Raw genomic sequence first — 14,470 nt, 5'->3', positions numbered from 1 at the left:
GAGAACAAGGGTCATTACAAGAATCCAGTGGTCCAGGCGAAATGGCTTGGCTTTGTCTTTCAGGCTCTTCTCTGAGTTTTAATGTAAAAATAGAAGACTAAATTACCTGACCTCTAGGCAAATGAAACACCCTATATAAATTTCAACTGAAAACCACTTAGAGCAATTTTATATTTATATGCTGTCCTTATGAGAGAATACATTTATGTATCCCTTATTATACCAGATACCTTTCTAGGTGTTTTATAAAAATTATCATTTTTAATCCTTATGATAAGACTTTCTTTTTTTTTTTTTTTTTTTTTTTGCATGAAACGACAGGTGCTAAGAATTTAAGTGACTTGGTCAAGGTCACCCAATACGGAAACTGAACATCTGTCTCCCCAGCCCGTGGTCTTTCTACAAAAGTTACTCTGCATGTACAGGTATCGATTCTCCACCAACTCTGCCAACTTCTGTGCCGCTTCCATTTTTCAACACTCATCTCTCCCTTAAACACCTTATCTGGAGCTTGGAAACCCTCTACCAAAACTTTTTTCTTCATCTTGTATTGCATTTCTCACTCTATGTCAACTTCCTACTGTTCTTAGAATTCTCTCTGCCTTGGTTTCCTCCATTAACCCATGTGGCTTCTGACCTCCTGACCAAACAGACTAATCATCCTTCCTTCCTTCCTTCCTCAACCCTGCTGATATCAACTCCTTCCTTCATTCCACCCTGTTGGAACATCCACTCTGTGTATTCTGCCTGCCAGCAAGAACACAAAAATACATAATATAATCTCATTCCCCTAAGGCATCACAAAGTCTACTTGGGAGACAGGCAAGGAAAGAAACCATTCGAAGGCAATGGAACAGTTGCTATAAGACAGATCATACTTAGAAAACTGCAGGAACACATTTATTGAATACCTTCTGTTATCTCCTTGCATCTGATCTTATTATCATCAGATCATCTGAACTTTAAAGATGAGGAAGCTGAGGCTTGGGGAGTTAAGATAATTTGCCCGAAGTCCAACATCTTGGAAGTGAGAAAGTAGAATGACCAGTTCAAGCCTATCTGATAACGAACTCACCCTCTTTCCCATCCACAAGCACTAATGCAGTTCTACTCTACACTCGAATGCAAGCTCTTTTCTTAAGATGGTTTCCGGTTCGGCCCCTTCTTCTTGTCCACAAGCACCCAGTTCCAACAGGGCCCTCATAGTGCCCTTGATGCTTTACTGCAATGTCCCACAGTGCTCTTTGCCTCAGGAGGAGCCCTGTCACTCTGGAGGGTCTACAGCACAAAGAAGGAAAGCCTGTGTTTGCTGGGGTGCCAGTTAGGCTTGCTGCAAACTACCCCACAACTCTGTGGGTTAAAACAATAATGTTCTATTGTCTCTCATGCTTCTGAGGGTCGACTGTGCTCAGCTGGACGTTTCTTGCTCAGGGTCACTCATGCAATTGCAGTCAGATGCTGGCTGGGACGGGAATCAGTAGAAGGCCTCCCCTCATTCACATTTCTGGTTTCTGGACTAAGATGGCTGGAAAAAGTGGGAATTGGTCAGGCCCGTCCATGGGTTCCCTCTGGCCACCTCTCAGCATGACAGACTTGGAGGAGTGCTGGGCTTCTCACGTGGCAAATGGCTGCCCCCAAAACATGTATCCTAAGAGGCTGGGGAGAAAGCTTTAGACTCCTTTTGATGTAGCCATGGGCTTCCCAGGCAGCATTAGTGGTAAAGAACATACCTAGCAATGCAGGTAGACTTAAGAGACGCAGGTTTGATTCCTGGGTCAGAAAGATCCCCTGGAGGAGGGGGCATGGCAACCCACTCCAGTATTCTTGCCTGGGAAATCCCATGGACAGAGGAGCCTGGCAGGCTGTAGTCCATGGGGTTGCAAAAAATAGGACACAACTGAAGCAACTTAGTGCAAATTCTAGAATGTTATGTCTGCTCAACTGAGATAAGTCTAAGTCCACTTGATATGAAGAACCAATTCACTGGAAAAGACCCTGATGCTGGGGAAGAAGGAGAAGGGGGTGGCAGAGGATGAAATGGTTAGAGAGCATCACTGACTTAATGGACATGAATTTGAGCAAACTCTGGGAGATAGTGAAAGACAGGGAAGCCTGGTGTGCTTCAGTTCATGGGGTGGAAAAGAGTTAGACACAACTTAGTGATTGAACAATAGCAAAGAAGAAAAAAATAAAGCATATGAGTCTTTTCCTCTAGTTCTAGTTTTTTGTTTGTTTTTTATGTATATTATCTCTTCTAAATTTTTCTTATTCTTCAAAACTCATAAGGCCAGCGATGGTGGTGGAGGGGCAGAGTTTGGCACAAAATTTCTAGAGACCAGTGTTTACACATGGGGCCCAAATCTACTGCATGACAGTAAAATTCCTCCCTTGTTGACAAGCACAAAATTTTTTCCACTGGGACTTAAACCTGTTCCCCATGACCCTGATAACACCTGATGTGGTTCTATACCCAAAGCAGAAATTCAGTGAGTAGTAAACCCTAGCATTGTTTGGGGGCCTCCGCGGTGGCTCAGAGGGCTTCCCTGATAGCTCAGTTGGTAAAGAATCTGCCTGCAATGCAAGAGACCGTGGTTCGATTCCTCGGTTGGGAAGATCCACTGGAGAAGGGATAGGCTACCCACTCCAGTATTCTTGGGCTTCCCTTGTGGCTGGTAAAGAAACCACCTGCAATGTGGGAGACCTGGGTTCGATCCCTGGCTTGGGAAGATCCCCTGGAGAAGGGAAAGGCTACCCACTCCAGTATTCTGGCCTGGAGAATTCCATGGACTGTATAGACCATGGGGTCACAAAGAGTCGGAGACGACTGACCAACTTTCACTTTCATTGGTGGCTCAGAACATAAAGAATCTGCCTGCAATGCAGGAGATCCGGGTTCGATCCCTGGGTCTGGAAGATGCCCTTGAGAAGGGAATGGCTACCTGCTCCAGCATTCTTGCCTGGGAAATTCCATGAACAGAGGAGCCTGGCTGGCTTTTAGGCTACAATTTTCTTAAAGTTTTTTAAATCAAATTTTATAAGCATGCCAATGTCAAAAATAACTAATATTAAGGATCAAAATCACAAATACCAGTTTTTTTTATTTCACAGGTTCTACATTTGATCTTTAGAGAGCAGTAATGTAAAGTTTCCCTTTTTTTGTTGTCATTCTCCAACAACAACAAAAAAAAACTGATATTTGCATCCGAGTTAGCAGCTGATAACAGAGAGATTATGAAAATTCTGGCTAAAATTAAAATGCCAAAACTGGATCTTCTGGATAATGAGAAACTGATTGCCTCTATTACCGAAGAGGAAAGGAAAACAGCAATAGAGAAATTTGCAAGTAGCAAGCCTCCCGTGGTGATGAGTACCAATTGGAAGAGGATAAAGCGTTTGAGGGAGAATCAAAAAATCTGTTATGCAGGATTTATCAGCACTGTCTACTTATGAGACTCATGAAAGCCCCAATGCAAGAGCCTTTGTTCTTGTAATCTGTCAAAAGTACCAACATTGCTCCTGTTTGCTTAATTAATTGCGCTGGAAAAAAAAAAGCCCTCCAGGTAGAAACTGGATGAAATGATTCGGCTTGAGACGAGTGGTGGTTTCTTGCATGGCTGCACATACTGTACATGCAAAATTTCTAATTTGCAAGTGCCAGCAAAGAGATCAGACCTCACTTCTATAGCAGCTTATGAATTTGCACAGAAGCCTTTATCATGTAGAAGAGAGGTATTTACAAAGGCTTTTAAACAAATTTCATTTTCAAGAACTTTAGTAAATGAAATATAAAACCTGAATACCTTTGTGACTCCATCAGTTACCAGTAAGAGTGCTTCTTTCTCTCTGGGAAGAAACATGTGGTTCCTAGAGGTCTTTTCACTTCATTTCATCTGTTGACAAAAGAAGTTTATGTTCAACTCAATAGTGAAGTGATTCAAGGTAAAAGTTAAAAGTCAACCATCCTTGGTAGCTGTGTACTTCATTTCACAGTAATGTGTTCATTCCACTTTTCAAATTACCTTTAAAACCTGGTCTCATCAAAACCACCAGAATCTGCAAGTAAACACTTTTAAAAAAAGAAAGAAAAAGTCAAAGACAAAAAGTAACTTTGCTTAACAGCACTTAACAAGCAGTAAAGACTAAAATCCAAATCTCTTCAGCTAAAGGCAACTTTTTTTGACAGACAGCATTTAAGTAACCCTTAAAACTTTCGAGACTGATCATTTATTTATTCCCTTTGTGTTTCCTCAGATGACAGCCCCACATCCTCTGTTGAGTGAAGGAAGGAGGAAATTTCGTGCTATTTCAGGTGCTTCTGAAATCATCCTACAAGACAGCCCAAGCACACTGCATCTTGCCACCCCCTTTTGTTTCTGCTTGGCCTGAAAGGCCCTCAATGCAAGTCAATGACTCAGAGTGCAGATTGTACTTAAGGCAAGATTTGCCATACTGGGAGTTTATTTGACTCAAGATGTTTATTTCCTTTCTTTTTTGTACAATTATAAGGAAATTGTACTTCCCAATGAAGTAGGGTAACTATAGTATATTAGAGAGTGAGGAACTGTACCCCAGTGTTCATTGCAGCATTATTTACATAGCCAAGACATCGAATCTCAGCGTCCACTGATGGATGAATGGATAAAGAAAATGTAGCACATACTGTATATTGTTGTTCAGATGCTAAGTCATGTCCAGCTCTTTGAGATCCCATGACTGTAGCATGCCAGACTTCCCTGTCTTTCACTATCTCGCAGTTTGTTCAAACTCATGTCCATTGAGTCAGTGATGCCACCCAACCATCTCATTCTCTGTCGTCCCCTTCTCCTCTTGCCCTCAATCTTTCCCAACATCAGGGTCTTTTCCAATGAGTCAGCTCTTCGTATCAGGTGGCCAAAGCATTAGAGCTTCAGCATCAGTCTTTCCAATGACTATTCAGGGTTGATTTCCTTTAGGATTGACTGGTTTGATCTCCTTGGAGTACAAGGTACTCTCAAGAGTCTTCTCCAGCACCACAATTCAAAAGCATCAGTTCTTTGGTTTAAGCTTTCTCTGTGGTCCAACTCTCACGTCTGTATATGACTACTGGAAAAACCATAGCTCTGACTATATAGACCTTTGTCAACAAAGTGATGTCTCTGCTTTTTTAATACTCTGTCTAGATTTGTCACATATATATTTAAAAAGATGATTGTGCCGTTTGTGACAGCTTGGATGTACCTGGATGTACCTTAAGGCCATTATGCTAAATTAAGTAAGTCAGATAGAGAAAGACAAATGATTTCACTAATATGTGGAATCTAAAAACAAACAAACAAATCAAAGTTCATAGATATAGAGAACAGATTGGCAGTTGCCAAAGGCAGGGAGTAGGGGTGGATGAAAAGGAAATCAAAAAGTACAAACTTCTAGTTATAAAGTAAATAAACGTGGTGACTACGGTTAGTAATATTGTGCTGTATGTTTGAAAGTTGCTAAGAGAATAAATCTTAAAAGTTCTCATCACAAGAAAAAAAATGTGTAACTCTGTGTGGGGATGGATGTTAACTAGCCTCAATTGTGGTCATTTTGCAAAACATACATACATCGAATCATTATGTTATACACCTGAAACTAATATAATGTTACACATCAATTATATCTCAATAAAAGAAAAGTCAGGAATTAGTAAACCTAGGTACACTTCAGGGTACTTATTGAAAGGATCTTTTAAAATCTTAACAACTTTGTTACAATCCATATTAGACTCATAAACTGATTTCTTTGACATTTTCTTACCCTCTGTTTGCATGTGAAATTAATATCTCTATTTTTCAAATATCAAAACCAGGCTAACTAAAGAATATTGTAGATTTTTACGATTATAAGAATATATTGTTATTGCACTTTGCCAAAACTATTGCACATTACTGGAGAAGTCATAACAAGAAACAAGTTGCTGAAAGCTATTAACAATTTAGCATTTCCAGCCCATATGGAAATACCAGTATTATGTATTCATGAGGATATGATAGGTATATTTAGTAAGAAATTAATATACTCTCAGTTGAATGGTTGGAGTTGTTGTTTTTTTTTTTTTTTTTTGCTTTTGTTTTTAGCATTTTGACCGAATTCGCATGAGTACCAGTGTCTCTCAAATTTAACACAGGTAGGTCTTTCTCATGATCCATCTGTATTGAGGAGACTGCACTTCAGAACAACTTATTATGCTCATGATAGAGATTTCTGACAGCTTGTCTGACCCATCTAATAAGGAGTATGCCAGACTCTGAATGGTAAGGAGGCGTTGTCAAGGGGTGGGTGGCTCAGTTCAGTTCAGTTCAGTTCAGTCACTCAGTCATGTCTAACACTTTGTGACCCCATGGACTACAGCACGCCAGGCCTCCCTGTCCATCACCAACTCCCGGAGTTTACTCAAATTCATGTCCATTGTGTTGGTAATGCCATCCAACCATCTCATTCTGTGTCATCCCCTTCTCCTCCTGCCTTCAGTCTTTCTCAGCATCAGGGTCTTTTCAAATGAATCAGTTCTTCACATCAGGTGGCCAAAGTATTAGAGTTTCAGCTTCAGCATCAGTCCTGCTAATGAATATTCAGGACTGATATCTGTTAGGATGGAATGGTTGGATCTCCTTGCAGTCCAAGGGACTCTCAAGAGTCTTCTCCAACACCACAGTTCAAAAGCATCAATTCTCCAGCACTCAGCCTTCTTTATAATCCAGCTCTCACCTCCATACATGACCACTGGAAAAACATAGCTTTCACCACATGGACCTTTGTTGGCAAAGTAATGTCTCTGCTTTTGAATATGCTATCTAGGTTGGTCATAACTTTCCTTCCAAGGAGTAAGTGTCTTTTAATGTCATGGCTGCAGTCACCATCTGCAGTGAGTTTGGAGCCCAAAAAAATAAAGTCTGACACTGTTTCCACTGTTTCCCCATCTATTTCCTATGAAGTGGTGGGACCGGATGCCATGATCTTCGTTTTCTGAATGTTGAGCTTTAAGCCAACTTTTTCACTCTCCTCTTTCACTTTCATCAAGAGGCTTTTGAGTTCCTCTTCACTTTCTGCCATAAGGGTGGTGTCATCTGCATATCTGAGGTGATTGATATTTCTCCTGGCAATCTTGATTCCAGCTTGTGCTTCATCCAGCCCAGCGTTTCTCATGATGTACTCTGCATATAAGTTAAATAAGCAGGGTGACAATATACAGCCTTGACATACTCCTTTTCCTATTTGGAACCAGTCTGTTGTTCCATGTCCAGTTCTAACTGTTGTTTCCTGACCTGCATGCAGATTTCTCAAGAGGCAGATCAGGTGATCTGGTATTCCCATCTCTTTCAGAATTTTCCATAGTTTATTGTGATCCACACAGTCAAAGGTTTTGGCTTAGTCAATAAAGCAGAAGTAGATGTTTTTCTGGAACTCTCTTGCTTTTTCTATGCTCCAGCGGATGTTGGCAATTTGATCTCTGGTTTCTGCCTTTTCTAAATCCAGCTTGAACATGTGGAAGTTCATGGTTCACGCATTGTTGAAGCCTGGCTTGGAGAATTTTAAGCATTACTTTACTAGCATGTGAGATGAGTGCAATTGTGCAGTAGTTTGAGCATTCTTTGGCATTGCCTTTCTTTGGGATTGGAATGAAAACTGACCTTTTCCAGTCCTATGGCCACTACTGAGTTTTCCAAATTTGCTGGCATATTGAGTGCAGCACTTTCACAGCATCATCTTTTAGGATTTGAGATAGCTCAATTGGAATTCCATCACCTCCACTAGCTTTGTTCATAGTGATGGTTCCTAAGGCCCACTTGACTTCACATTCCAGGATGTCTGGCTCTAGGTGAGTGATCACACTATCGTGATGATCTGGGTTGTGAAGATCTTTTTTGTACAGTTCTTCTGTGTATTCTTGCCACCTCTTCTTAGTATTTTCTACTTCTGTTAGGTCCATACCATTTCTGTCCCTTATTATGCCCTTCTTTGCATGAAAAGTTTCCTTGGTATCCCTAATTTTCTTGAAGACATCTTTCCCATTCTATTGTTTTCCTCTATTTCTTTGCACTAATCACTGAGGAAGGCTTTCTTATCTCTCCTTGCTATTCTTTGGAATTCTGCATTCAAATGGGTATATCTTTCCTTTTCTCATTTGCTTTTCGCTTCTCTTCTTTTCACAGGTATTTGTAAGGTGGATGGCTTGCTTTCTAAAAATTCTCTAGGGTTTCGTTAGGGGCTCCACACCTACCACCGAGAATTATCAGACTCCAGGGCCTATTGGGCCAGTTCCCAAACCTAGATTCAGTCTACAATAACTCAAAGCAAGCTGAAAGCAGACCCAAGAGGGCCAAGATGGAATGGGAAGTGCTGGTGTTGGGGGGCTGGTGCTTCCCATTCCACCCACAATGGAATGGGAAGTTGGCACAGCACCTGTGGCAACATCCACCAGAAGGTGGAAAAGGTCAGAGGAGGAGCCAAGTGAGCTCTATCTTGAAAAGTGATTCAGAGATGTCTTATGAATAAGCCATGCCATAAGAGAGGGAAAAGTCATCCCATAAAAGAGGTATGGGGCTTCTCTGGTGGTTCAGATGGTAAAGACTCTGCCTTTACCATCCCTGAGTTGGGAAGATCCCCTGGAGAGGGAAATGGCAACCATTCAATATTCTTGCCTGGGAAATCCCATGGACAGGAGCCTGGCGGGCTACAGTCTATGGTGTTGCAAACAGTTGAATATGACTGAACAACTAACACACACACACACACACACACACAAGAGAGGAGTGAGCAGCACTAAAGGCACTGGGGTCTGAGGAAGCCCCCTAAGTTCAGGAACAGTGAGATGTTAACTGTGGCCGGAGTGTACAGTGAAAGGGAAAATCCTCTGTGATGTCACCTTCCCCCGGGGAAGCCGGTGATTCTCGATAACCATCCTCTGGGACTGGCTTAGAGACACCAGCCAGGGTACGTGACCATTTAGGGTCCAGAAGGATGGCCTTGGAGGAGCAGAATGCCGTCAGGTCAGCAGACAGTGTGGTCCAGTTTCCAGAGCAGATTGCCTGACTCTGCCCCTTTCCAGCTTTGTGACTGTAGACGTATTACTTACTCATCTGTAAAATGGGCATAGTCATGGTATTTATCTCCATATCTTAGCGTTATTATGAGGGATTATGAGTTCATTATTTGTAAGGCATCTTGCAGGCATCAGGCAAAGAGTAAGCATTACTTAAGTGCTTGGTAAATAAAATGGTGCTTGCAGCAATTAAAACATCAGGGGTTTTTTGTTGTTGTTGTTTGTTTTTAACCAAGAGTACTTGCTCTGGATTTCAGGCTTGAATAGAGCCATTTTTTTATTAATACAAAAAGATACTTAAACCATCACAGAGATCTCTTGAGTCTAGAACCTTAACCCAATAACTTGCTCAAGGAAGAATCCCAGTCTTGCCCCATGCTTTAGTTGAACTGTTGTTGCTCAGTCATGAAGTCATATCAGACTCTTTGGGACCCCATGAACTGCCGCACCCCAGGTTTCCCTGTCCTTCACAATCTCCCTGAGTTTGCTCAAACTCATGTCCATTGATTCAGTGATGCCATGCAACTGTTGAACTGAGCCTTATGAAAGAAATTATGAAGTCTGTCTTAAAAGTGGTAAGTACTAAACTCCCGAACAGAAATTGAATTTGAGTCTCTTGGTTTGTGTTAGGAGACAGGTGAGAAAAAACGCAGCAGATGGAAGAGTCCCAAGCAGAGCCCAGAGACAAGCTTTTTCCCTCAGGGCTCTCTGATTATTCTTTTCTTCTCTGAAAAGCAATCATTCCTTTTTATAGGTTCTTCAGGAAGAAATACAAGGTTATTAAGAACATTTTTTAATTCACGTAGCCCAGATATTTGAGGGTAGCTGTGTCATGTTACTGAGTTATGTGGCCAGATTATATATAAAATGAATTGCTGTGTATATATACGAGCAAATGAAAAATGAACCACAGTGTACCTTGTAATTGCAGCTACGATCTCCTAAATGGAGCATTAAAAATTTTACAGAAACCTCTGGGTGGCACTTTGTCTTCAACTTACTTCCCTGGTGGCTCAGACGGTAAAGAATCCGCCTGCAGTGCAGGAGGCCTGGGTTCGATCCCTGGGTTGGGAAGAGGCCCTGGAGGAGGGCATGGTAACCCACTCCAGTATTCTCGCCCGGAGAATCCCATGGACGGAGGAGCCTGGTGGGCTATAGTCCATGGGGTCACAAAGGGTCGGACACGGCTGAGCGACTAAGCACCGCACAGCACACACCTGTGTGGCATGAGAGTCAACAAGCCTCATCCAGACAAACAGAAATGAGGGGCAGTTAGTTCACTAAATTCTTATAGATTGATACTGCAAACTACTGTCCTCCCCTCAAAACAATGAAAAAGACAATCAGCTAATTTCATCATAATAAAAGGAAGGCATATATACACATACTGCTGCTGCTAAGCAGCTTCAGTCGTGTCCGACTCTGTGCGACCCCATAGACGGCAGCCCACCAGGCTCCCCCGTCCCCGGGATTCTCCAGGCAAGAACACTGGAGTGGGCTGCCAGTTCCTTCTCCAGTGCATGAAAGGGAAAAGTGAAAGTGAAGTCGCTCAGTCGTGTCTGACCCTCAGCGACCCCATGGACTGCAGCCTTCCAGGCTCCTCCGTCCATGGGATTTTCCAGGCAAGAGTACTGGAGTGGGGTGCCATCGCCTTCTCCGTATATACACGTATGTGACCCCAAAAAATGCCAACTTTGAAATTCAGTCATCCTCATGAACGGTGTGTCAGGATCCGCATCTATTAAAGATTAATTATTGCAATTAACCATTTTAGAATAAAAATCTCTTTCCAATGTTTACAACTTAGAGATTTAAAACGTTTCTTTAAAATGCAAATTAATTTAAATGTCTCAGCCAAAGGGTCGCCTACCATACGATCATGCTCAGTCTGATTGTGACCCCATGGACTGTGGCCCGCCAGGCTCCTCTGTCCACGGGATTCCCCAGGAAAGAATACTGGAGTCAGTTGCCATGCCCTCCTCCAGGGATCTACCAGACCCACGGATCGAACTCACATCTCCTGTGTCTCCTGCATTGGCAGGTAGATTCTTTACCACTGAGCCATCTGGGAAGCCCCACGACACCGTCATACGTCCCTAAATAAAACTTTAGCTGTAAAAATAATGAGTGAGAAAATCTGGAAAAAAGATCATTTATATGTAACTGGGCCTGGATGGAAACCATGACGGAGCTTTTTATGTGATTTCTGGAAAAAAACAAATGCAACCAAAGATGCTCCACTTAATAAAATAATAAAGTCTCTTTTGGAAAAAAAAAAAAAAGAGTAAGAAAGTGAAGTCAGGAAAATAAAAAGAAGAATGCCTTCTAAAAGAGACTAACAAAAGACTTCTGATGTCACAAATTATATTACCTTTCAATATAACTGTGCTCCCTAGTGGGGACTTCTAAAAGGTTTCGTTTAAATTTTTTAGAAGTTTGTTTCATGTAAGCATCCACCACATATGCCAAATGATCCATTAAGGACACTCCATTATAGCTTAAAGAGTTTTGAGTTAAACACACAAGGTATCGTGGCCTAAGAGGCGAAGAAAATACACAGCTCTATTTCCATTTGATGTAGCTCTGTGGGAAGATATTAGCCACAGAACATTAGCTGCATTTAGGCAAGCATTTAGACAAGGCCCTGGGACCGATTTTGAAGCTCTGACCTCACTAGACCAAAGTCCGTCTGTCTTAAAGATTTCGGAAAGTTAGTTGAGTCTCATTATTTACACATGAGGTGTGCATATACAGAGGGTGTATTGCAAACATGCCAGGAGATCTAAATTATATCCTGTGTTATCTCGAGGACTTTCTGCCACCAAGCCAACCCACTCTCATGGCCCACACCTCCCAAGACCCTCTGTTTTCTTGGGCCTTCCTCAAGCTGGCAATGTCAGGTTAGAGCACAGACTGTTTGGACTTCTCTATGAGTTATCCTGTGCTCATATGTGTCATCTCACTGACAGTTAAGTGTCCTGAAAACACCTTTTGAGCCCAGATTACATAAGGAGTGAATGCGTGTTTAGAGTGAAAACTGATATCTGCAAATCACTGAGAACATCCTAGACTCTGGACACCAAGCCTGTCCTGAGAATGTCCCACCACATGAGCCCCTGGAGTCTGTTCAGAGTCAGTGATGCAAAAATATCCCCACTGGGTCTTCAACAAGCGCCATGTTGAGATCCAAGAGGGCAAGGCAGAAGGCACAAAGGGAAGTTAGCTTATTTCCAGAAAGTATAGCTCTCGCCACTTCATCCTTGCCGTTTTGCTTTCTTTCTGCTCATTCTCTCTTGCCATAAATCACCAAACTCAGTTAGGCAGGGTGGGAAGAAAGCCAAGAGCCCACCTGATCTGAGAGAGCTCAGGAGTGCGGTGTGAAGGCTGAAAGGAAAAGGTAGGACGTGAACCCTCGTCTTTAGGATTTTGTGTAGGAGTGGGGGGAGGGTTAGGGCTAGTGGGAAGTTGCTGAAGAACACAGGGAGCTCAGCCCGGTGATCTGTGACAACCTGTGGGATGAGAGGGTAGATATTCTAGAGCAAGGGGATTTATGTACACTTATGAGTTTGGGTGAACTCCAGGAGTTGGTAATGGACAGGGAGGCCTGGTGTACTGCAATTCATGGGGTGGCAAAGAGTCGGACACGACTGAGCGACTGAACTGAAATGAACTGAACTGAACTGAACTGATTCATGTTGATGTATGGTAGAAACCAACACAACACTGTAAAGCAATGACCCTCCAATGAAAAACAAGTTTAAAAAGTCATGATGAGACTAAAAATGCTTGTAATATAACAACATGAGATTTACTTGTAGAATGAGATAGGCTGTAAGATGTAATAGTCTTATTCTCCATCCTTAGCATATTCTGCAAAGGTGAGAGATACGTATAATGACAAATTAAAAATCTATTTATAAATTTCAAAAAGGAAGAATGGAAGTGAGAAAAAGAAGTGGAAGGAGGGAAGGAAGGTGTTCTAAGTGGATGACAGCAGAATAAACGAAGCCCAAAGACAGGACTTGCCACGGAGAACTGCAGGGGCTGAGCACACCCGCTCCTCAGGTGGAAGGTCCGTGTTGAGGATCATTAAGGCCATGGGGGCCCAGGCAGCAAAGGCTCTCGAATGTCAGCCTGGGGGAGTAGAAGTTTAACACACAGAAAGGAGAAGTCATTAGCGGCTTTTGAGATGATAAAACCGCCTTCCAGGAAGGCTTATCTCACAAGTGCAGAAGAGATTTGGAGGGACAGGGTGGGTTGAGGAAAACTGGAAAATATGAATTACTTACATGCCCTCAGCCAAACCTCTGCCTTTAGCTCCACGTGGTGACTCAGTCTCAGAGGGAGAAAGCCAAGCAGAGGAGAAATGAAGAGCTTTCCTCCTCCGTCTCCCCTTCTCTCCATTCCCCAGGGCTAATCCCATCCCACCCCCTAGAACAAGCACCCCTGGGAGCCTCCCAGGTCCAGCTCTGAGCTCCTCCTCTCATATTCACTTGCTGAACAGCTTCCCAGGTGGCACTAGTGGTAAAAAGAACCCACCTACCAGTGCTCGAGCCTAAAGAGATTCAGATTCAATCCCTGGGTTGGGCAGAGCCCCTGGAGGAGGGCATGGCAACCCACTCCAGTATCCTTGCCTGGAGAATCCCCATGGGCAGAGCTTGGCGGGCTACAGTCCATGGGGTCGAAAAGAGTCGGACATGACTGAGCGACTTAGCACACAGCACTCACAGAGAGAAGCCTCTCCTTTTAAGGGAACTGGATTCTGCTTAGCTGTAAGGACCCTTTAAGACTAGTAAGACTCCACCTGGGGTAGGACCAACTAAAATAGATCTGAATTGCCCCGGATAAAAGGCCTCAGTCTACAGAGGCTCCCTATCAAAGCCACTCACCTTTCTGAGTATTCTTCAGGCTGTACTCAGTCCTACTGAGGTTTTCTCCCACCTGTTTGTCAAGTCTTCGGTACAGAATGTTGCCTAATGCCAGGTCAGGTTGCCAGTCTCATTCCAAGGAGAGCTCACATAACTCTCTTCCCAGCAAGACCTGTTGTGACCTCAGCTTGCTTGACCTTAACTAATCTCCCTGCGGGTGTCCAGTGACCATGACCAACCTGACCCCATTTCCCGTAGGGACACGGTCACCTCAGGAAGCTGCAGCCGTCCGGTTACAGGTGGGACGATCTGACACACATTGAGAGCGGTGGAAGGGAAAAGGAAGCGTCAGTCACAGCATCTCAGATTCCTCCTGTGACATCACAGTGAAAGGGCTACAGTCAAATCATTCGAGAAGGTATCGGATGGCCACAAAAAAAGATGCCACAAAAAATCCGAATGACCTTTTTGGCCAACCCAATACAATGTACAGATCATTTCCATGGGGACTTCTGAAAGTCAGAATCATGCCAATGGAATT

The 14,470-nt window shown here is 43.0% G+C and overlaps 1 long non-coding RNA gene across 1 annotated transcript in view; it reads right to left on the bottom strand.

The window, feature by feature from the left end:
- Positions 1-14,251, bottom strand: part of LOC129624741 (uncharacterized) — a 40,607-nt gene extending 26,356 nt beyond the window's left edge. The window contains exons 1-2 of the long non-coding RNA XR_008701129.1: positions 13,351-14,251; positions 3,801-3,890 (exon numbers count right to left, since the gene is read on the bottom strand). This is a non-coding gene — a long non-coding RNA (uncharacterized LOC129624741). The remainder of the gene's footprint in view (positions 1-3,800; positions 3,891-13,350) is intronic.
- Between the last annotated feature and the right edge of the window lie 219 nt (positions 14,252-14,470).

This window comes from Bubalus kerabau, chromosome 12 (assembly GCF_029407905.1).
Source record: "Bubalus kerabau isolate K-KA32 ecotype Philippines breed swamp buffalo chromosome 12, PCC_UOA_SB_1v2, whole genome shotgun sequence".
NCBI lineage: Eukaryota > Metazoa > Chordata > Mammalia > Artiodactyla > Bovidae > Bubalus > Bubalus kerabau.
The sequence above is the reverse complement of the archived record's forward strand: the minus strand, read 5'-3'. Positions and strand labels throughout refer to the sequence as shown.